This window comes from Punica granatum, chromosome 2 (assembly GCF_007655135.1).
Source record: "Punica granatum isolate Tunisia-2019 chromosome 2, ASM765513v2, whole genome shotgun sequence".
Taxonomy (NCBI): Eukaryota; Viridiplantae; Streptophyta; class Magnoliopsida; order Myrtales; family Lythraceae; genus Punica; species Punica granatum.
Genome location: NC_045128.1, coordinates 12,248,204 through 12,270,870, shown reverse-complemented (window position 1 = coordinate 12,270,870; position 22,667 = coordinate 12,248,204). Strand labels below are relative to the sequence as shown.

General features: G+C 36.8%; 1 long non-coding RNA gene across 1 annotated transcript; it reads left to right on the top strand.

Moving 5' to 3' along the window:
* Positions 1-4,534: 4,534 nt before the first annotated feature.
* LOC116195119 lies at positions 4,535-6,435 on the top strand. The gene is made up of 2 exons (XR_004154584.1): positions 4,535-5,057; positions 5,178-6,435. It is a non-coding gene; the product is annotated as an uncharacterized LOC116195119 (long non-coding RNA).
* Positions 6,436-22,667: the final 16,232 nt, after the last annotated feature.

Below are 22,667 nucleotides of genomic sequence, written 5' to 3'. Positions count from 1 at the left end.
CACCCATTTTCTAGACTCCATGCAGTAAATGTTGGTCAAGACATATAATGGACCGAATTAGGCCCATGAGAATGGCCCACGAAGAGGAAGCCATGTGACCCGACCTAAGACTCGTGGCAAGACCCGATTTGGAGAGCCTTGTAACGGTTGGTGATGCAAGGATGGCAATTCGATAATTTCCAAGAAGTAGAAATATGCATTTGGGACGGGCGGCAAGGTTGATCCTTTCATTTGGAAATATAATTTCATGCAAAGGGAACTTATTATTGCCTAGTGAATGAAGATGGGGTCTCTTACATGGTGGAAAATCTTCAAGGCAGGGACGTCCATGGAAGGGAAGGCAATTGAGGAGATTTCCATCTTAAATGGAAATGAATGAAGACAAGGTCCAAGCTTGGTTCGTGGGAGATTTATTCATAGGGTGGATTTTCATGTTTATTTATATATTTTGTTGGGTTGACATCTTCTCTAAATAAGGGAAAATATTTCCCATATAAGTCATAGGATTAGCTAGTTCTTTATTTTGATAAATTATTTCCCGATTACTTTGTTGAGGTCGTTTATTGTATTTTTTCCTTTGGCACATCAATTAAATACATTATCCTTTCTATCTTTACTTATCGCGCCGCACCTCAATATCTATTTTTTTCCGTACCTTTACATACCATGCACTAAATCGCTTTCCGAAATAATTCTATTGACCTTATGGGGTCACCCAATTATTGATCCGTCGGTCAAGGCTAACATCAACTTCCGGGTCGAGTTACTTATCATGCTAAGTTTCCGGCCTTTAGCTTATTTCTCTTGGCTATCCGTAGCCGAAATCCACTAGCTCACGAAACTCCTTGGACCGTGACTTGCCAGCTACCAGGTCGGCCTCTGGGCAATCTCTTTTCAATAGTTGGATTACACAATCACGTGCACGTTAGGAGAACCAAAGAGGCCTTTCCCTCATGGCCGCAACATCGTCTACATCTCATCTGAGTATCATGCCGGCTAGTCCTTCAGACCTCTAGGATCGAGGCGCTATGCACCAGTGGTTCCGCCACCTCACAACTTTGGGACTACACCTTGACATGCCTGATGACATAACCATCACACGCATGCGCCGGAGAGTTCCGGCGGTACATTTCGGGCGGAACAAACTCACATTCTTTTCGATGTGCGATTAATTTTAATAATAATGAGTTATCAAAATGTATAGTCGGACTACTTGATATCCGATCTCTCTTTTGCAGTGACCGGAAGGTTACAAGACTTGCACATAATTTTTTTTGTTCCCACAATAGTTGGTCACAACGGAACCATGGACTCAATAGAGGATACATGAAGAGTAAAAGCGTAGCAGGCATGGGAATCCCACAGGTAGCATAATTGATCAATTACAACAAGTGGTAGGGTGAGTAATTGGAACTCCACAATTAGAACATGGAAATCCGAATATTTTGATTTCAAGTCAAAACGAGTAAACTGAATTATGCTCCATTCTCTGCATACACCGAATTTAGACCCCCGATTAGGATAGGATGAGTTATTGAACTAGTAAAACTGCATTATGTCCCATCCCCTGCATACCCCGAATTTAGACCCCCAATCAGGATAGGATGAGTTATTGAAACACCACAATTTGAACCCACCCGGCATTTGTCCCCAAGCTGGTTTTAATTTTTTTTCTTTCTGTTTTTTTTTTGGCCAGAAGGCTGGTTTTAATTACTTCAACGACATAAGAGGTAGGAATTTCATCAACGAAAATAAATTTAGTCCGCTGGCAAGCCACTTAGGTTTGCCACTTAGGTGATTAATTGTGTCAGACAGACAAACGACAATCTGTTGCATGTTGGCAAAAATTCTATCCAACTACACTATAGTCTTTTCGAAATTCGACACTCTAATTATTATTGTTTTATTTTATTTTTTATTTCATAATAATTTTCTACTTATACTTTTTTCTAATCATTTTTAATCATAAATTCTTAATATACTTTCACATTTATTTATATATATATATATATATATATATTTATCTATTTGTCAACACTTACAATTATTATAAAAAAAATTAAATTGAGTAGAATCATGGTCGAACTTGAAAACCAAAAGCAACCTAAATATTTACAACCCACTTTTTTATGGCTCACTATTTTAATTCTTATTTGTCACTATTAAAGATTAATGAGTTATATGTCTATGCATAATCATCATAATGGTATTGATTATGTGACATTCTCAAAGTTCATTGTTGAGTTGTCGATATCTTTAAAATTTTATTATCTTGATTATATTTCAGTTAGTAGTAAATTTTTTAGAGCTCTGATAAGAACAAAAATTAATTAGACTTCCAACTAATGCACGAGCTACTCCATGCAAATCAAAAGCCAAAACTTGAAAGAGGAAATTTTTTTTCTTTAAAGGATGCATGATGTAGTAACACACGCTATTGCCTGATAATTCAAGAGATTTTAAATTCGATTATTGTGGTGGGACTCAATATATGTGTCCCTTTATTGTTAGCTTTGATTTTCATTTTCTTGTATTAGCAATACATGGACATCCTTATAACCGAAAAATATATATATAAAAGGGAAAAAAAGAAATTTTTTGCTCGAGATAAATAAAAATAAGTTGGATAAACGTAGGAGAGTAGAAGGGACGGGACTACATTATTGAAACTGATCGAAAATTAGAATACAGCCGTCGTTCGTCCTGAGACCGGTTTCATTTTGGCTTTGACGACAAAAGTTAGGAGAGTTTCATTAATGATATCCGGCGCGGGCGAGCTGCGCTGCATAGCCCGCGTATTAGGCCTCCCCCCCTTCTGGTCTTTATGTCTGGACAACACGGGGAGAGACTAGAGACCCGAGCGAATTATTCTGAAAAATGATGAAGTCGAGAAGCCACGAGTGACGTCCACGGTGATCTCTGAAACCACCGGCAACGTCGCAGTGGCAGTGATCTGGTGGATCGGAGGAGATGGCCTCCAGGCCAAGATCGGTCACACCATCTGTTCTTTTCTATTCGTTAAAATTTTTATTCAATTTTCTATACTTGTTTAAATTGGATGGAAAAAGTGACGTGCCCAACAGGACATTCTCCCTCATTGATAGTTGAGGGGTCACATGTTTAAAAAATTAGTTTAGGGGTTAAAGTTTCTTAGCCTCATAGTTTAAGGTGATATAAGGCATTCTCTATCGGTAACAAAATCCCGTGGTTATGTTCTCTCCACAATTGTCTCTTCATTCTTTGATATTTATTGAATATTCTAATGATATATATCTTGCGAGATATTATACTATCTCCAACCATATATTTGACAAGAGTATCTACTTGTCATATCTTATATAGATTCCGACATTCTAGTATCGATCTCTTGTAACTCTTATAAATATCTTCCAGGTATGCCTAAATCCATAAGTTTCATTCTTTATCTTTCTCATACACATTCTCATGAGAAATCGAAATTCCCTCCCATTCTTTCCCCTTTTCGGGTCGCTCGTGGAAGCTCGAGATTCGTGTTATGCACGTGATCAAGATCGGATTTTTCTCGACCCAAAAAGGAACATATAATAAAATTGTAGATATATTAAGAAAATTTGGATACAAATTGAAAATTGTCTGAGTTTATATCAATTTGGACACTCGACATGATAACTCACCACGAGCTGAGGGTACAAACAGAAGAATTTCATGAGTTTAATATGCTTTGTGGTGCACGAATGAAAAGATTTTATGAGAGTAGACGAAATTAATATATGTATAAATAGATTGAGTCCAAACACTTCATTGGAGTTATCCAACACTTCCCAAAAAAAGAAAAAATGTTTGCAGTTGTCAAAGAAATAAAAATAAGTTGAAATTTCGTTCCATATTTGGAAGGATATAATGTTATCCAACAAACCTGAGAAGTCAAAAAAAAGAAAGTACTGCAGTTGATTCTTTCTCAAGAGTTGATACTGATCGGATTGCAAAAAGCAAAAACAATACATATATATTAATATAATTAAATAATAAGTAAATTAATACCTTTGGATAAATTCCATTAATTTTTTATACCTACAAATAATGACCCAAATAATTGACATGATCTAATTGACATCGTTTTCTGCCGTTGTTATAGAGCCTACTTAAAATAGGAGGAGATTTTATTCTTCATCGTGGCAGCACGTGAAGGCAGATGGGCCAAAAGGAGCAGGCACCCATTCACTGCCCGCGGGACACGTGGTAATCTAGGACGGGATATTATCGGCCCCACCTCAACTGAAGAAGTCAGTCTCACCATATAGATCCTGCAGCAGCACGAATGCGACAGAGGTACGGGATGACTGTCGCGTGTCCCCCAGCTGCCCGTTGACCGTACACGTGTTCTCGTCCTTTTCGGTGGAAGCGGACGCGACAAGAGCGTGCCCCCACGTTAAAACTGCACGGACTTTGTTCATCCATGTGGCCGCATCTCCGGACTCATCGATAAGTGCTATAAAATCACGTACCCATAACTAGGGCCAGTAATATTTAATACGATACGATTACACGACACGGAGTTAAACGGGTTTGGATTGGGTATTTTTGATATTTGGGTTAAACGGGTCCAATCCATTTTGACACGATTAATAAACGTGTCCAATTCATTTAGACATGATTAATAAACGTGTCTTAGCGGGTTGAACCCATGTAACCCGATTATACACGATTAAACCTGTTTATTTAACCGTGTTTAATCGTGTTACTGTAATCGTGTAACCCATTAACCCGTTTATCTAACTGAATTTACAAAAATATCCTTAGGTTAACCCTAATTTCAAAATTTCGGAGGCAGTAGGCTTGAGCTTCCACCCGGTTTCAACTTTCACACGCCCCCCTTCATCCTTCATCTTCACGAGTCGAAGCCCTCTACTCAGACCAGCTGACCAGACGAAGACGAACCCGCGAGCCGCGACCCTCGAGCCCTCGACTGCGACCTCAACTCGACCCCGCGACCCTCGAGCCCTCAATCCTCGAACCGTCGACCTCGAGGTCTCTGCTTCTCTCCGTTGACACCATTGTTCTGCTCCAATACTCAATAAGTCAGTAGGAGTCCTGCTTCTATCCCCAATCTCCCAATTCATTCATCCGATTTCCCTCCTGCTTCCACGGTTCCACCCGATTTCCTTCGAAATTTGGATCCTTGAGTTGAATTCTTGTAGATCCAGCCTCCACCAGAGTCAAGGACGACTTCGATTGTCTGCTCAGACGAAGCCTCCACCTGAGTCCTTCCGTCGTTCGGTCGACGGAACCCAGACGAAGGTGACCTCACCTCGCCTCCTCGATCTCGAGTCGACTCCGCAACCTCCCTCTCTGAAGCAGTTCGATATCACCGTCCTTTGCATTTCTTCTCCAACAATCGATTATCATCAACGCCGTTCCCTAGACTTGGACATCTCAGCAACTCCGGGGTTATTATTCACTCGAAATTTAAGTTGCTTGTTGCTATCTGTGAAGATTCATGTGATGGGTCTTTCTGCACATTAAAGAAGGCCGTGTACCATGTCTTTCTCGATCTTTAGACAGTGACAACTACCAAGCTTATTTGAATACCAAGTGTGTTCTGGGAATTTGCTAGGCAATTTCTTGTTTCAATATCTCAGCCATGAACGGAGCCACTTCAGTATAAAATATTTGTAAGGGTTAACGATAAAACTTGGGCTGTGTTTAGAATCTCTATACGCAGGATTCCTTGCTATCCTGATCTGCTCCTAAGATGAATCTACTGCTAGAATCATCGAAGGATGTTTCTTATTTCGTGCTTTTCTGAATCTAGACTACAATTTTGTTGGTGAATTATCTATGATTAGAACTTGGTCGAGTTGCGAGTCTGTGAGACATAGCTTATTTGAATACCAATTGTGTTCTGGGAATTTGCTAGACAATTTCTTGTTTCAATATCTCAGACATGAACGGAGCCACTTCAGTATAAAATTTTCGTAAGGGATGACAATAAATCTTGGGCTGTGATTGAGAATCTCTATGCGCAGGATTCCTTGCTATCCTCACCCACTTTACCTATTTCTGGTTTTCAATTGCAAAAGAATGCTATGATAGGGGGAGCTGTAACAGGGCTGGCGATATCCCTCGCCAGCAACAATCATAAAGACAAGATTGTAATGGATGCTATTACTGGAAGCGCCATTGCAACAGCTGCCGAGTTCATCAACTATCTTACAAGTCAGAAATTGAGAACTGGGACTTGTCTTTGATGGAGGAGACTTGTGTTTGGCTTTCAATATAATTTGGATGAATGTTTGAAATTTTGTTGATTGAGAACTGAGACTTGTCTTTGATGGAGGAGATTTGTGTTTGGCTTTCAGTATAATTTGGATGTGTATAATTGAGAACTGGGACTTGTCTTTGATGGATGAGACTTGTGTTTGGCTTTCAGTATAATTTGGATGGTGTTTGAAATTTTGTTGAGCTGCAGTGCAACTGTGCAATGCATGGAGGAAATAAACAGATAAACGGGTCGTATAACGTGTCCGGGTAACCTGATTGAACGGGTAAATGGGTCGTGTAAACGTGTCCGGGTAAATGGGTTTATCGGATAAACGGGTCGTGTAAACGTGTACGGGTAATCGGGTTTATCGGATAAACGGGTCGTGTAAACGTGTCCGGGTACCGGTTATAATCGTGTCGTGTATTCGTGTACCTATTATGATACGTTTCGATAAAACGGGTTTAAACGTGTCGTGTACGGGTTGGCACAAATATAACCGTGTCGTGTACGGGTTTCCAAAACCTGACCCGTTTAATAATCGTGTCGTGTACGGGTTATGACTTCGATAACACGAACTCGTTTAGACACGACACGTATAAACACGACACGATACGAATTGTCGGCCCTACCCATGACTATGGACATTTTCGTTTCCAAAAATAAATCTTAATAATTGGAAGGCTGAACAAAAGGGAAAGTTTAAGGGTGTAATTACTTTAAAGTAATTGTACCATAAGATTAAACTATTAACATTACGAAACGAAATTAAGTTTGATTTAATTTGATTTGGTTTGATTTGAGAAGACAAAATAAAAGTAATTGAGAAAAGTATGTGAAAGTGTTTAAAAAAAATAAAAAAGTAATGATTATATTGTTAGGTTGAGAACAAAGTGTTGAAATTAATGAAAAATATTGAATAGTTAGGAGAACTTAGTATTGAAAAATTAATTTTAATAATATGTAAGAAAAAGTTTGAGAGAAGATTTGAAGAAAAATATAAAAAAGTATTTATTATATTATTAAATTGAAGAAAATGTAAAGTAAAATTAAGTTACTTGAATTATTATAAAAGCATTAAAGACGATATAGCGCAGTGACACATATCTTCATCTGGTGATTAAGAGGCTCTTGATTCGGTACATATTAGGTACCAATCGAGTCCCTTTATTAACTTAAGATTTTTATTTTATTATACGAAGTGAATGGACCTTATGTATTATTAATAAATAAAGCAAAATGTATAAATTTTAAAACAAATTATGTGCTTCTCGAAATAAATACATATAAAATCTTACATTTTTTTCTACCAAAAGATAAATATAAATTTAAAACTAGGATTTACAAATTTCGAAGAATCTAACTTAATTTTTCAGTAAAATACTTAGTTTTAACTTATATATCTAGTAATTCATTGTTGATATATAACTAATTTCGTTAATTGTATCATAGAATTTCTCAAAAAATGCATTCGTCGTGATGAAATAAAAAGCTTTCATCTTATAGTATGTAGTTAATTATTTATCAAAAAAAGTATGTCATTAATTTACCCAAAAAAAAAAAGAAAGATCGGATTATTATTGCTCCAAATAAGCTTTTTAGCTCATCCATTTCTTAGTTCAAGACCCCCTTTCTAATGCTAATTTGTATTGAAGAATTAGTAGATTATCTGCTCAGCCTAAAATGGGAATGGGAGGGTTATAAACATATAATTTATAATCAGATGATCAAGTCGAGCTCCTCGAATTGTGCATTCTTTTGACTGCTTTTTACGGTTGTATCGGCCCCACATTCTTTGTGTCCTTTCTTTATCTTTCGGGCTAACGTGGCTGTGGCTAACCGAAGTTCTTTATTTTATTTATGAGAGAGGCCAAACGAAAACGAAAGGTTAAATAAAGCGGTACAAAAAGTTTAGTAACGAGAATCGAGACGGGATTCTTTCGGTTGCTACGCGACTTATGCTATTATTATTTTTATTTTATTATTTTTATTTTTTTTGCTTAGAAGGTAATTCTTTCATTTAAAAGAGGGCATAAAGCAGATAGCAGTCCGGCCAATTATGTCTCGATCGCTCTCCAGAGAAGCCGCGATGGGAGATCGGAGATGTTGATTGGGCCAACATGGTCACGACGACTAGCCCATTTAGCTATATTATGGGCCATAAAATTAGAGTTTCTAGAAAGGTAAGAGATAGTCCAATTTACAAAAGAGGGTAGTTTGCTCAGAATGTGATCTTTCTATTCTGCAAGTTGGGGTGCTAAAACGAAGGAATTCGATTGGATGTTGTCAATCAAGTCTTTGGAGTCATTGAGAAGATGGAATCGTGTAATCTCCATCTGCTGAGCAAGTTCTGTCGCTTTGATCAACCCATCCAGTTTCCCCCTGCATCGGAGCAGTAGCTGCAGAAGTGAAGGACCAAGCAGATAGCAACGAGTCAAAAACATTTGTGCATATAATGCCGATCAAGGCCTTGAAGAAACCAACATCTGAGGTGAACATGATGGAAAAGTTGTGGCTCCTGGATGAAAGATGGGAGTTCAATCTCTGATATTTCTTCCAGGCATCCTCATAGCTTGATAGTCTCCTAGTGATTTACAGTCTAAAACCCTTGTGCTATTACTTTTAGCATGTTATGTGTCGAAATGTATACTTATCAGTCGCAAAGAAAAGAAGAAAGCATCACTCTGCGATCTGCGGGCGTCATCCGCAATACATGTGTGGTTAGGCTGTTATATTTATGGTAGTGTTTTCTTCTTTATTTATTTGTTTACTTTTTCCTTTGCTTTTCTATCATACAAAAGACTCGATGGATCTAGAAAATAAAGGTGGGGAAATATAGGACAAAAATGTCAATAAATTGACCGACGGATAATGTTCACATTTACCTGAAAGTATAAATTTTAGGTGCAGGTGTCCCCTATCGTTTTCTCAATTTATAACAGAGGTCAACAAGGAACATCTTTTGATGCAATTTATAATGGACTGCAAGAGCTTCTTAAGTAATTGTATACGCAGGAGATTTCAACACGGTTTTGATACGTGGGGGCAAATTCTTAAGTGATTTTATCTCATAATGACATATTAAAAAATTAATTAAATTGGTAACACTCATTTTTTTTTTATGTTACAATGTAATTGGTATTTTCTCACGGAAGAATTTTTCTGTATCTTATGATTAACTCGTTAATTTTTCATTGACATTATGTGACTCCCTCTTTCTTAAAGAGCCTGAAATATACAAATGATAATCCTCAATAATCCATTCCTCCTTAATCCGGGATCTAAATAAACTAAAAGGGCTGGCATATCTAACGCTTCGAAGGGCCTCATCAACTAATCTACACACATATGCCTACTTCTTTGATTACAAAGGCCCAAGATCCCCAATAACGGTCCATTAACATGTAATCTGCTTACATGTAATCTCAGCAGGTCCAAAAGCCTCATTATCATTCATTTATCTCAATTCAACAATATAATTATCACTTTTTATCTTTTTCTCTCATTTAACAATAAATTCTTACACATACTTTTTTATAATCATTATTACAATAAATTTTTTAATAATAAATTTTCAAATCTATTTTTACAAGTATATATACATAATTTTTTGTCTTTTTTCCCATTTAATAATAAATTCTCACATCTACTTTTTCCTAACTATTATTATAACAAATTTTTAATAATAAATTATCTCATTTACTATTACATATTTTATCCCATCTCTGTATCTCTAATTTCAACGTCCAATTTTTTTTTTATTGAAGAAAAATTATCCTCTCGCTTTTATTAGGAATAATGTTGATCGAGAGGACATGGACATTGAATGAGCTTGGATGAGCAACACCAGCTCATCCGAACCGACGCACACTTGTCTTTTCTTTTTTTTTGGTTAATTCGGGATGTTCATGTTTCGCCTGACTAATCTCTGGGACTCCGTGAATCCCCAGCAATACACGGAGTGAGTAATCATGCCAAAAGTGTTTCGGTAACTCTAAGGGATTTCGAACCTGAGATCAACGGATATTTGAACTTTTTACTTAACCATTAGCCAAACCCCGTTGAGTTGACGTGACACCTACTTGTTGGGATGCTAGAATATCCCCACAAGGACAGGTACTTAATTAACTCCCATATACAGTAATTGCAATTTACAGTATTATCCAAATATGAGATTAATGTACAAATGGATCAAACTAAACTTTAAATAATTCTTTCAATATCTTAATTATGAATTGACATGATCGATTTATACATCTAACTAGTTTTTTTGTACCCTGCGTTGCACGAGATTTTTTTTCATATATCTCTATATCATTTATTATTGCAATTATTTACATTTTAAAACACCAATTCTCTTATTAATAAATAATAATTTTAAATTAATAATTTTATTTTCAAGTAACAGTCTTCGATAGTTATTTGTTATAAATTAGAGTAAGTTGATTATTATTATAATAATTTAAAATTAATTATTTCAATTAATTTGTATCCCATTTTAAATAAATTGTTGATATAAATCTATCACATATATTAATTTTTAGGGTATATATTTTTTTCGTTCATTTTAAAACATTGTTTGGGAGATCCGTATTTTTAAGTTTTAATTTTCTTTTATTTATGAGCTTAAGTTGATAACACTATGTCATATTTTTTTTTCTCTTTTATAAGATCATCTGCATTGTATATATATGTTCATTTCAATACACACACATGTATATATCATTTCTTACAATAATTAGTCTAATTTTTGAAAAACCTATTTTCTTTTTAACAAAGTAAAATATTTTCAGTATCAATTTTATGTTTCATACGATAATCGTTGTACATTACATGTTTACACAAATTTGAATACATATTTTTTAAATATAATATTTTATGATATTCTTATTTCAAATATTTCATTTTTATTTTTATATTACGATAAGTTCACATATAATTATAAGAAATGATATGATATATATGAATCATTTCAAGAATCTTTTAAATAAATTATTTTAATAATTTTGTTTTATAAATGAGGGAGCATTTATTGGTGCAGGAGTTAATTTTATTTATATATATTATATATGAATATATATATATATATACACATACTATATTGAAAGAAACGAATATAGTATCAAATATAGTGGTGTTTTTACAATCTTCACTCCTTCCTTCTCCTCTTCTCTCGCCACATGTTCCCCTTTTCCTTTCACTCTCCCTCTCCCTCCGTTTCTTCCACTCACTCGCTCACTCTGCATTTTCTTTATTTTCGTTTTATTTCATTTTAGTAGAATTTTTCTTTTTTCCTTTGAAAATTTTTTATATAACTTTTATTAATTTCCTAGGAAGGAGTCCCGCGCGATACCGCGGGTTCCCAATATAATTTTCAGTAAATAATATTTTCACAGGATCGTATGAGGATTTAGTAAAATTGAAAATTAAAACACTAAAAAATTAATATAGCATAACTTATTTCAAAATAGATAAAACACAAGTTCGCTAACACGTTGGTCCTCAAATTTGAATCGAGCTAACATATAGGTCCCTGCAAAAATTTTACCACCAGTTTAGTCCATGAATTTTCAAAAATCCTAAAAAAAGGGCTCTTTTTATTCCTTTATTTGCCAACATTTTGTTCCTGAAAAATCCTGAAAATGACATTTTTGTTATGATTTTTGGAGATTCATGAACTAAATTGGAAGCACAATTTTTTTGTGGACCTACGCGTTGGCTCGCTACAAATTTGACTATTAGTGCATTCGATGAAACACTCTAATTTCAAAATTGTCTTAAATTGGTAAATATAGAAACATGGAGAAAAAAGAAATTTATATAAGTTAAATATATGAAATTTTAAAATAGTGAGTAAATAATTTCTACATGATCAGAAGAGAATTGTATATGTGTGTGTGTATATATTTTTATTTTAAGCTAGAGGTGTAACTAATTTTATAAGATTGAGAATATTAGTTTTTTCTATAGATATATAATATATAATATACCAAATCTATTCATAGTACGTATAAAATTGTCACTATATTATTTAAATATAGCATATAATTCTAGATAATTATATTGCATTAACTACTCATTTTTAAATTTTTGCTATTGTAAATTGTACTTACTACTGCCTCAAATAATGTGTTTAGAGCTTTTATATAAGTCCTTGAAGAATAAATTTCAAGAGCGGGAGAAGGTTTCCCATTGGCAACCTAATTTTTTTTTTAAGTTGCATATATCCTTATATATATATATAGTATTTATGATACTAAATTTCTTCTGATTTTGGAGAAATATTTTTCTAGAAATAAATGATCCAACAATAATAACCATATCATTTATCTCAATGGTCAACTGCCTTACCCACTATTTTTCGGGTTGGACTTAGAATATAACAAAGGGGTTGAAAATGTGAAAATTAAAAAATGTGAATTAAGAAAAAAAAAAAGCAAAGCAGTCACGAGAGCACTAATCAAATAATAACGAATGGATCATTTGTTTCGATGGTTGACTGGATTACCTTCTACTTTTTCTAATTCAAAAATGCTAAATGGAAAATTGTTTTAGAAAAAGTGAAAATTTAATAAATTGAAATTAGAAAATTTAATTAAACTTGGATAATATTTTTTTAAAAAAAAGTGAGAATTTCTTAGGATGACATGTGGCAATCCAAACAAAGAGTTTTCTTGTATTAGAAGATAAGCCGCGTGTAAAGCGGGTGCAAGTTCTAATTGCTGGGGATTCATACTTGGGCCAAATGGTTCAGAGATAAAGATGGACCGAATTCGGATCAGGAGAAGACGAATTTCGGAGACGGTCTAAGAAGAGGATGTCGATCTCGAACTCGAAGTCGAAAAGATGACAAACATTATTTTCGATGTTGAATAATTGTTTCGAGGTACGGGATTAACTCTTTTCGAAAAGAGTTATTCATCCCCATACAAAGTTGTTAAATGATTTTTGGCGAGCTCTTTCGAGGATACAACGAAGCCTTTGTGTATTTTACGATTAGCAAACTCATAGAACATCGTACTCTCACTTAATATGCTGGAATCATTACGAATAATCGATTCTTTGGCTTTTAGTACAAAAGCCTCTATTTATTTGTATTCAATAGGCGCTATTAGGGAGGAAAAAAAAACGACTCTTATTTGGGGACATATTCCAGAAGGAATTTTGGAATAATTAATTAATTTCCTTTCGGTCAATGAGTGTACGAAATAAAAAAATTGGAGTTTATATATTATATATATACATGTATACATATGTATATGTAGGTAGATTGTGATGGACGGTCATTTGACCGTAGTGAACAGGGAGAATTAGATTTGGGGCTGGCGGTTATCTCAAGTGCAACGGTCATATTTACCAATGTATGTATGAACCACCGAATAATTTATAGAAAATACAGGCCGAATGAATTTGCAAATCTACTATACTCATCACTAATATATATATATATATATATATATATATATTTATATAATAGAAAGCTTGTCAAGGCGTGCTTTGAGCCATTTCAGTCGAGTTTCTATTTTCTCAACAGCCAACTGTTATGTCTTTTTAAATTTTTTAAATAAACTTGAATACACGATAACCTCCTCATATATGTTGGCCTACCGTTACAATCCAATGTATAGAAGTAGGTCGGTTGGTGACCTGATCGTGTATATATATAGCTATTTTTCCGCTTACCCCTGTAACTTAGGGAACCATCTTTTTTTTCAAGTTTGATTTTTAGAGACTACGATGCAAATGCTCAGAATTAATGATTCGCTTTCAATCCCACGAGCCTCTTATCCATTCTCATTCGATCACGGCGGGGAGTAAGTCAAAATAGAGTCACAGTATCCTTCCCAAACCCATAGTTTTATCCTACATAACTACCCTCATAATACGCAAGCCCCACCGAGACGCTTAATGGTTAGGAGGGCACAACTTCTGTGAGCTCTCCCACATTGTCTATACCCCTTACAAACATTTATGGCTACGTACATGATTCATGTCTTAATAGAACTACAGTTGCATAGGAGAAAACTCGAATTTGAGACGTTCAAGGCAACTGTCCCAAACCTTACCACCCGGCTACCAAGCCTTGGTGGTTTATCACCGTTTTAATATGTCAATTAGGTTATATTGCTACCTTTTCCAAATCCGTATAAGAAGAAGTCCCTTCAGCAAAAAAAAAAAATGAAGGTAGATTGCTAGTAATTCACGTTACCTCGAGATAGATTGCCACTAATTAAATTACCGGTCATCCACATTATCATGTTTGGTATCTCAATTTACACTACTAGAAATCTTATTTTAGTGTACTTCATTTTACTGTACCATGGTGGGAATCCATATTCTTTCCATCCCCGGCTCACGTTGATAATCTATATTACCATTCAAATGGAAATGTGTATGTGCAAATGTGGATTGCCATGACCCAAACAAGCATGGTAATCTTGTGAACCCAGAGAATTTAAATTAACTTTCTTGTGAATTTACAGCCAAACAAGCATGGAAATCTTGTGAGCTTAGAGAATTTAAATTAACTTTTAGATGATAGATTCCCATAACGCTTAAAAACTTTCAACTAAGCATCAAAAGCATTATACTAGGTGACACCCAATTTTCGCAAGTTCGGAAAATTGGACATGGCAGACCCAAGATAGGCCTTGGTGGGAGAAGCTAATCAAGAACGATGAGAACTTCAGCCCATTATTACGAAATTATGGATGATCATAATTTAGTCCAGTGGGCTCAAATAAAATGAATTTGACCGAATCAATTATAAAGCCCATTAGAATATGGACAGTGAAAATACTTCGGTCAAAGTTTGGTTTGACTTAAGTTTTGGAGAATCATTGCAAAGTTGAAAAACAACTTGGTAAGTAATTGAAAGAGTAAACTAACAATTTGGTTCTTAATGTCTGGACTGGTCATCAATTTCATCCCCAGTGTTTCGTGGCCATCATTTTTACCCCCAACGTTTGTACTCCATCCATCATTTTGGTCCAACCGTTTTCCTGCCGTTACAAAAAACTTAACACCGTCCATTAAATTGCTGAAAAAAAGGGAAAAAAAAGGGAAAATTGACTTAAAATGACGTCGCTTCAAACATAGTTGAAATCCCAACCCAACATCAGTAGAATCCCACCGCCAGTAGGGAGCAAGTGAAAAAGGTGAAAAGTGTACTAGCATCAGGTCTTGTGTCGAGAGCAAGTGAAGAAGATGAAAAGTACACGAGTAAGAAGGCGAAAAGCGGGAAGTTGTTTGTGGTTTGGTCGCCGAAATTCAGAGATTTCGGCAAGGCTCCATGAGTTCTTAGGGTTGCATCTGAAATCAAATTGCAAATCCCAATTGCTTCTCTCTCGTTTATTCTTTCTTCAATCCCCATATACCTTAGTTTGATTCCAATTTGCCGACCACCAACCCCAAGTCCTTAATGGAATTGCATTTTCTCGAACTCAATTCAGTTTTTGGCACTCAATTTAAACTTCCTTCTACCCATCGAAGCAGAGCTTCAAAAGAACAGTGACTCTCTACGAGGCCATTGATGGGGCACCGAGGGTGACAAAGAGAGACCTTTCCATCTGTCTGGTTACAAGCTTTGTGTTTGTTGTAGGGGGAAGGGAGCAGCCAAGCAGCAGGGTTGCAAATGTTGCTATTCTCAAGGCAGATGATGATGTCGAGTTGTAGAAGAAGAGGACCTACCAGGCTTCCATTAGATTGGTATGGTGATGCATTTGTTTCTTGTAGTAGAAAGCGAACGAGTTGTTGATTTTGTACTTTGTCATTGTATATACGCATCTTATGTAATCAAGAAACAATTATAAGTACTATAATACCTCTTCTTTGATCTACTTAGAATTATTTCGATTGATTGACTCTTTTCTTTTAACTTTTTCCTCTGTACAAGACAAGCAATTGAATGCCCACGAGAACTTGCAAAATTCGCACTAGAACTAAGTGAATGAGTTGCTGAATTATTTTTTTTAATGTTTTAAGTTCTACTATTGTTGTTGTAATGAGCTTTAATTGTTGTTGTGGTTTTGTTATTGCTGCATGTTCCTCTCCTTGTCCATACTGAAGGTTTGCTTATTCTAACTTATAAGCAACAACAAAAACCGAGAATGTATATCAAGTTCTAAATATCATAAGGCTCCAGAGATTCTTCACTTGTGTTTGATCTGCTTAATTTGATGACCGAAGGTTATGAGTTCATGCAACACATTTGCTCAAGAATAAACAGCTATCGCATCACACAACAGCAAACAAAGAATTTTCCTTTTGGTTAAAAGCAAACAAGGAAAGAACTGAACGAAACTTAGGTGCTCTCATATACTAGAAGTTTTCCATTTCTGATAAAACATTTGGCTAAGTAGTCCTACCTAATTGTATTTATTCTCTTCTTATGCCCACATAAAGGCCCTAAACATGAGCAGCTTAATGTAATTCCAAATATTTAGCCTCATATCAAAAATCTGAAACTAGCCACTGCTCTAGCTGCTAGTATTAATCAACAAAATTTGTTTGTATACAAACCCTTCGTCAAATGGAGGATGCTCCTCGAAAATTGTGCCAACCGAAGTTGCTAAACATTCGATTAGCAAGCAAGCTTTGCAAACGGAGGTTTCTGCTAGAGCATTCAGTGTTCTACAAACGGAGGTTGCTGCTCTGCAAACCGAAGTTGCCTGGGGCATATTCGAGCATTCACCTCCTAGTGTGGAGCTTGCTCATAGGTTGAGGCCTCATTACCCATTAACAACTTATAAATTCCTTGTTTTGTAGGATGGTCGAAAGACAGTGCAGTGGCACTAGTTAAGAGAGCAAAATTTCTATAGGAAAATCTGAATAACTCCATTGCAGTGGGGACATGATCTAGACATGATTCCAACAAAATCCAGCTAGAAAAGTGATTTCTTGCTATGCTTTTGCAGTAATTTTCTGTCCTATAAGCACTTGTCCTAGTTACATTCTGCAATGAAGTCATAGCCCAATCCTAATTACCCTTTACTCCCAACAACAGCAACGACCCTTCACAAAGTCGAATATTTTCATTAGTATTTAACAAACGCCTCGAAACTTAAAATGTAGCATATTCAATCAACTTGAAGCAACCTTACATATTCACCCAAAAGGATCATACTCAGATGATCATGGACAGTTTTATGTAATCAATCAAAAAGAGCATATTCAATCAAACATGAGGAACGTATTTACCCAAAAAATAGCATATTCCATACTTAAAACAGCAGATTTATATGTTCTTCCAAAAATAACATATCCCACATTTCACAAACAAGCTGCATCAATTCCCCTTAGGTTCAGTAGACGAATTGGTGGAAGATCTTTGAGAAGGTTGGTTGCAAGAAGGCTAGGATGAAGCCTCATCCATTGTCTGTAACTTTTTGTATATTTTCCTACTGAGCTTGGATGCTGCTACTAGACTTTCTTGGGTGATGCATGGCTGTCCCTTCCAAGTGAATGGTGTTGGAACTAGTTTTGCATGTTGTGGTGGCATTTGCTTTGGATCTACAGCTTGGGATTCTCTTGGTACCTACACCAGGTTATGTCCAATAAAGTCAAATCAGAGGTCCATATTGAAGTCAGTATTGACTAAATTTAAGTAAACAGGCCTTATCTTTGTTGGATGGGTCAGTAGAAGCAGTAATGACTAAGGGAGTAGATGGCTTTGGATATGTAGATGCGGGGAATGATGGGCCCGCGACTGGGGCTGAAGGTGCAGCTTAGTCAATAGAAGTAGATGAGCTAGCTTTCTTGGTGTTCTTCTTTTGCTCTTTAATTTTGGTACCCTTACACCTCCTGGATTATGGCCCTTGTCACCACAATTTCCACACTTTTGTTTGCCTCCCTGCTTTGCCTTGAATGGATTAGCTAGCACACCGTTATTCTTGGTTCTTTTCTTCTTTGGACGACCACCACCCCTGCAATATTTCGGAGGCAAAATGGCTTTATGACCACTTTTTCGCCACAGATCCTCACCTCTCACTGGATTGATATATGGAGTATAAACACTCTCCCAAGTCTCCTTGGCATAATATTGATTGACAAAATGCTCAGGGACCAAGTTATGATGTCCCATGGCATGGGATTCCATACAATTCCCAATCTCTACAAGAACAAGTATGCTTCTTCAAATCAACATCATGCACGTCACTTGTCTTGAAAATATGATGCACTTGATATCTTACAATATCTCCATCTCCTACCCACAATGCATGCCAAGAATGACTATTCTTCTTGGCTTGCTCTAACTTACTTTGTGTTGCTGGTGTGATCGGGCCTTTATACCTAGCTATCATGGATCTGCTATCATTCATATTCCTCATCAAATACAACCTTATCTCTTTTAACATGCTAAGAATGGGCTTCCCACGGAACTTCTCTATGGTAGCATTGAATTGCTCGCACATATTGTTAAGCAAACATGGATTCTTCTTGAAAGGGCTAAATGCTGCCATGGACCATGTATCTAGTTCAAATTTCTTTAAATATTCCTAAGCATACGCATTCATTTTTTTAATCTCTTCAAAGTTCCTATGGAACTCAAGCATGGTCTTTGATCTGGCACAAGCCCACAACTTATTGCTTAACTCTTTGTTATTACATAGCTTATATATATTTGCCTCCAAATGCTTTACACAAAATCTGTGCTTTGTCTCGGGAGATAACTCTTGCATTCACTTGAATTTGGAAAGTCTTACCAATTTGCTTGAATGCATCTCCACCGGTCATGTTTGCTAGTTTCACGGGGCGCAACGGAAGCGAAAAAGGAACAGAAATTCAAAATTTCCTACCCGTGAAACTAATCCCAAGACCTACTAGAATCCGAGTAGATAAAAGCGTACCTGGAATATTTAATATAGTCGACCGAGCGTCCCACGCGTGACGCCTCTACCGGTATCCACACCGACTTTGTCGACGAGTCTTCGAGATCGGCGGTGCTAGCGACCAACACTCGAAAGAAACACCGATGCAACACCCGAAATTTTTAGACTAATGGACCAATTTGAGTTTGAACAATTCAACCCAAATTATATTAATATAAACTTATATGCATACACATATCATATATGTATATAAATATGTCTGCACATATATATATATATATATATATGCATACACATTATACATATAAAGCATACACACACACACTTTTTTGAATCCATCTCTTCTACTGCTTTTATAAGCAAATGGGGAGACAATTTCTTTTCCCATGACCGATGTGGGATGAAGGGAAATTAGTGTCCCCAAGTGACCTGTGTCCATACACATGTCCATCCAAACAAAAGCCATGTGTCACCATATTAATCGTGCATCAATTTGGTCCATTTAATCTAATAAATCGAGTCTAATTAATCGACAAATTTAATCTCATTAAATATCCGATTAATCGGTCACACCATAAATCATCTAATCTCAATTAGACGTTTTTATTATTTCAAAATATCTCGTCAATTTAGTCGTAGTGTGTGACCCTGTAGGTTCCCAATTACGTTGACAGTAATATCGAAATCTCTATTTCAATATTACAAACAATGAGCGGCATCTAGCAATGCATCACTATTACTCAAGTAATCGGAAAGTCAATTTTTCGACGAACCTCGTGACCTATATTACCGTGTAATATAATCCATTGTCCTCTATATCTCTATTAAGCCCAAGGCATGGTCGATGACATCCTTGTATGGCTCAATATTTCTCTTTCTTGGTTTACCGGGTAAGTCTATCAGAACAAATGAGTTCGATATCGCTATATCGACTCATTTGGGTATGCATACACTTTTAGACTTAACCACCAAGTGGCCGTGAGATATCGCTCCCGTTTCGTAGGAGGGACAAATTCTATCTTGATCACTCACATTTCTCTCCATGCTCTGTGGTATACCCAATAACTGTCTTTATAACCAACCTGTTACAGTGGCGTTTGACAGTATCAAAGTATATGACATTACATGTAGGAATCTATGGTGACCTCAAGTCAAAGGACCATTACACTATAGTCACTTTGAGATATGCTAATGACAGTCACGTAACAACCCATGTAGCAATCTCATGGCGGGTCAGTCCAATACACATTACTCTTAATGTATACATGTGGTGTGATTTGATATCTCCATATCCATGACCTATGAGATTTGGTCATCAATCAACACTCACACTAGTCTAACCGTATTATCGTTGTCCTAATTAACGATAATACTTTGACTATGGACATTTAGGAATAATGTTCAGTAATTATAGGATCTCACAATCAAGTCACACATGATGCCTATTGAACATACTATTCCAAGGACATTATTGTGTAAAATCATATTTAGCGCAATCTACACAATAACAGAAATGCCTCGTATTAGAATGAAATAGATATCATATTACAGAACTGATGATAGATTGTCTCTAGGGCATACACCAATTCCCAACAATCTCCCACTTGCACTAGAGCCAATCTGGCATTTGTCTAATGCCAATAGATCTAGTGTGAGCCTCGTGCTTGCGCTGCACAAGAGGCTTTGTAAGTGGATTTGCGAGATTCTCATCTATTGGTATTCTGCATATCTTCACATCTCCTCTGTCGATGATCTCGCGAATGAGATGGAAGCGCCTGAGTATATGTTTGGATCGCTGGTGAGGCCTGGGTTCCTTAGCTTGCGCAATGGCTCCATTGTTGTCACAATAGAGATCCACTGGGTCTACGATGCTAGGAACCACAGCAAGTTCTGTCACGAACTTCTTGATCCAAACAGCCTCTTTTGCAGCGTTAGAGGCAGCAATATACTCGGCCTCTGTGGTAGAGTCGGCTATTGTCTCCTGTTTGGAACTCTTCCAACTCACAGCACCTCCATTCAGGCAGAACACATACCCTGACTGCGATCTACTGTCGTCCTTATCGGTCTGGAAGCTAGCATCGGTGTAACCTCTTACAACGAGCTCTTCTTCGCCTCCATATACCAAAAACATCTCCTTAGTCCTTCGTAAGTACTTAAGGATGTTCTTTACTGCAATCCAGTGTCTCTCACCTGGATCTGATTGGTATCGACTCGTCATACTCAAAGCATACGAGACATCGGATCGAGTGCATAGCATAGCATACATGATGGATCCAATAGCCGACGCATATGGAATCCTATTCATGCGGTCCCTCTCCTCTTGAGTAGAAAGACTCTGAGCCTTCGAAAGGCTTATGCCATGCAACATGGGCAGCGACCCTTTCTTAGAATCCTGCATGCTAAAACGCCGAAGCACTTTATCTATGTATGCACTCTGACTTAAGCCAAGCAGTCTCCTGGATCTATCTCTATAGATCCTAATACCTAGCACGTAGGTAGCTTCGCCTAAGTCCTTCATAGAGAAACACCTTCCCAACCAAGTCTTCACAGATTGTAAGGAAGGAATGTCATTCCCGATTAGAAGTATGTCGTCTACATACAACACTAGGAAGATCACTACGCTCCCACTAACCTTCTTGTAAACACAGGGTTCATCTTCATTCTTGATGAAACCAAACTCTTTGATTGCATCATCAAAACAAAGATTCCAGCTCCTAGAAGCTTGCTTCAGCCCATAAATAGACCGTTGTACCTTTCAAACCTTTTCGGCACTATGTGGATCGACAAAACCCTCAGGTTGCGTCATATACACATCCTCGAGGAGATTCCCGTTCAGGAAAGCAGTTTTGACATCCATTTGCCAGATCTCATAATCATAATAAGCTGCAATTGCAAGCAAGATCCTTATGGATTTAAGCATAGCCACCGGGGAAAAAGTTTCGTCATAGTCAACACCATGAACTTGTCTGAAACCTTTTGCCACAAGTCGGCCCGTAAAGGTAATCACAGTACCGTCCATGTCAGTCTTCTTTTTGAAGACCCACTTACACCCAATGGGTTTTGCCCCTTCAGGTGGATCAACCAAAGTCCATACTTGGTTAGTGTACATGGACTCCATCTCAGATCTCATGGCCACCAGCCATTTCTCAGAGTCAGAGCCTATTACGGCTTCCGCATAGGTTGTAGGCTCATCATTATCTATGAGCAATACGTCATTATCTTGAGTCACGAGAAATCCATATCTCTCGGGCTCATGACGTATCCTACCAGACCTACGAGGCTCCTGTGTCACTTGTGCAGAAGATTGTGCCATAACAACTTGTGGTACTTGCTCTGCAACCTCACCCGTCGATTGGTCAATGTCATTTTGTGGTAGAACTTCCCCAAGATCTAATTTCCTCCCACTAGTTCCTTTGGAGAGAAACTCTTTCTCAAGGAATACTGCAGCTCGAGCAACAAACACTTTGCCCTCGATGGGATTATAGAAATAGTATCCTCGAGTTTCCTTAGGATACCCCACAAAGTAACATTTGTCCGATTTAGGGCCAAGCTTATCCGAAGACAATCTCTTCACATAAGCTTCGCAACCCCATATCTTT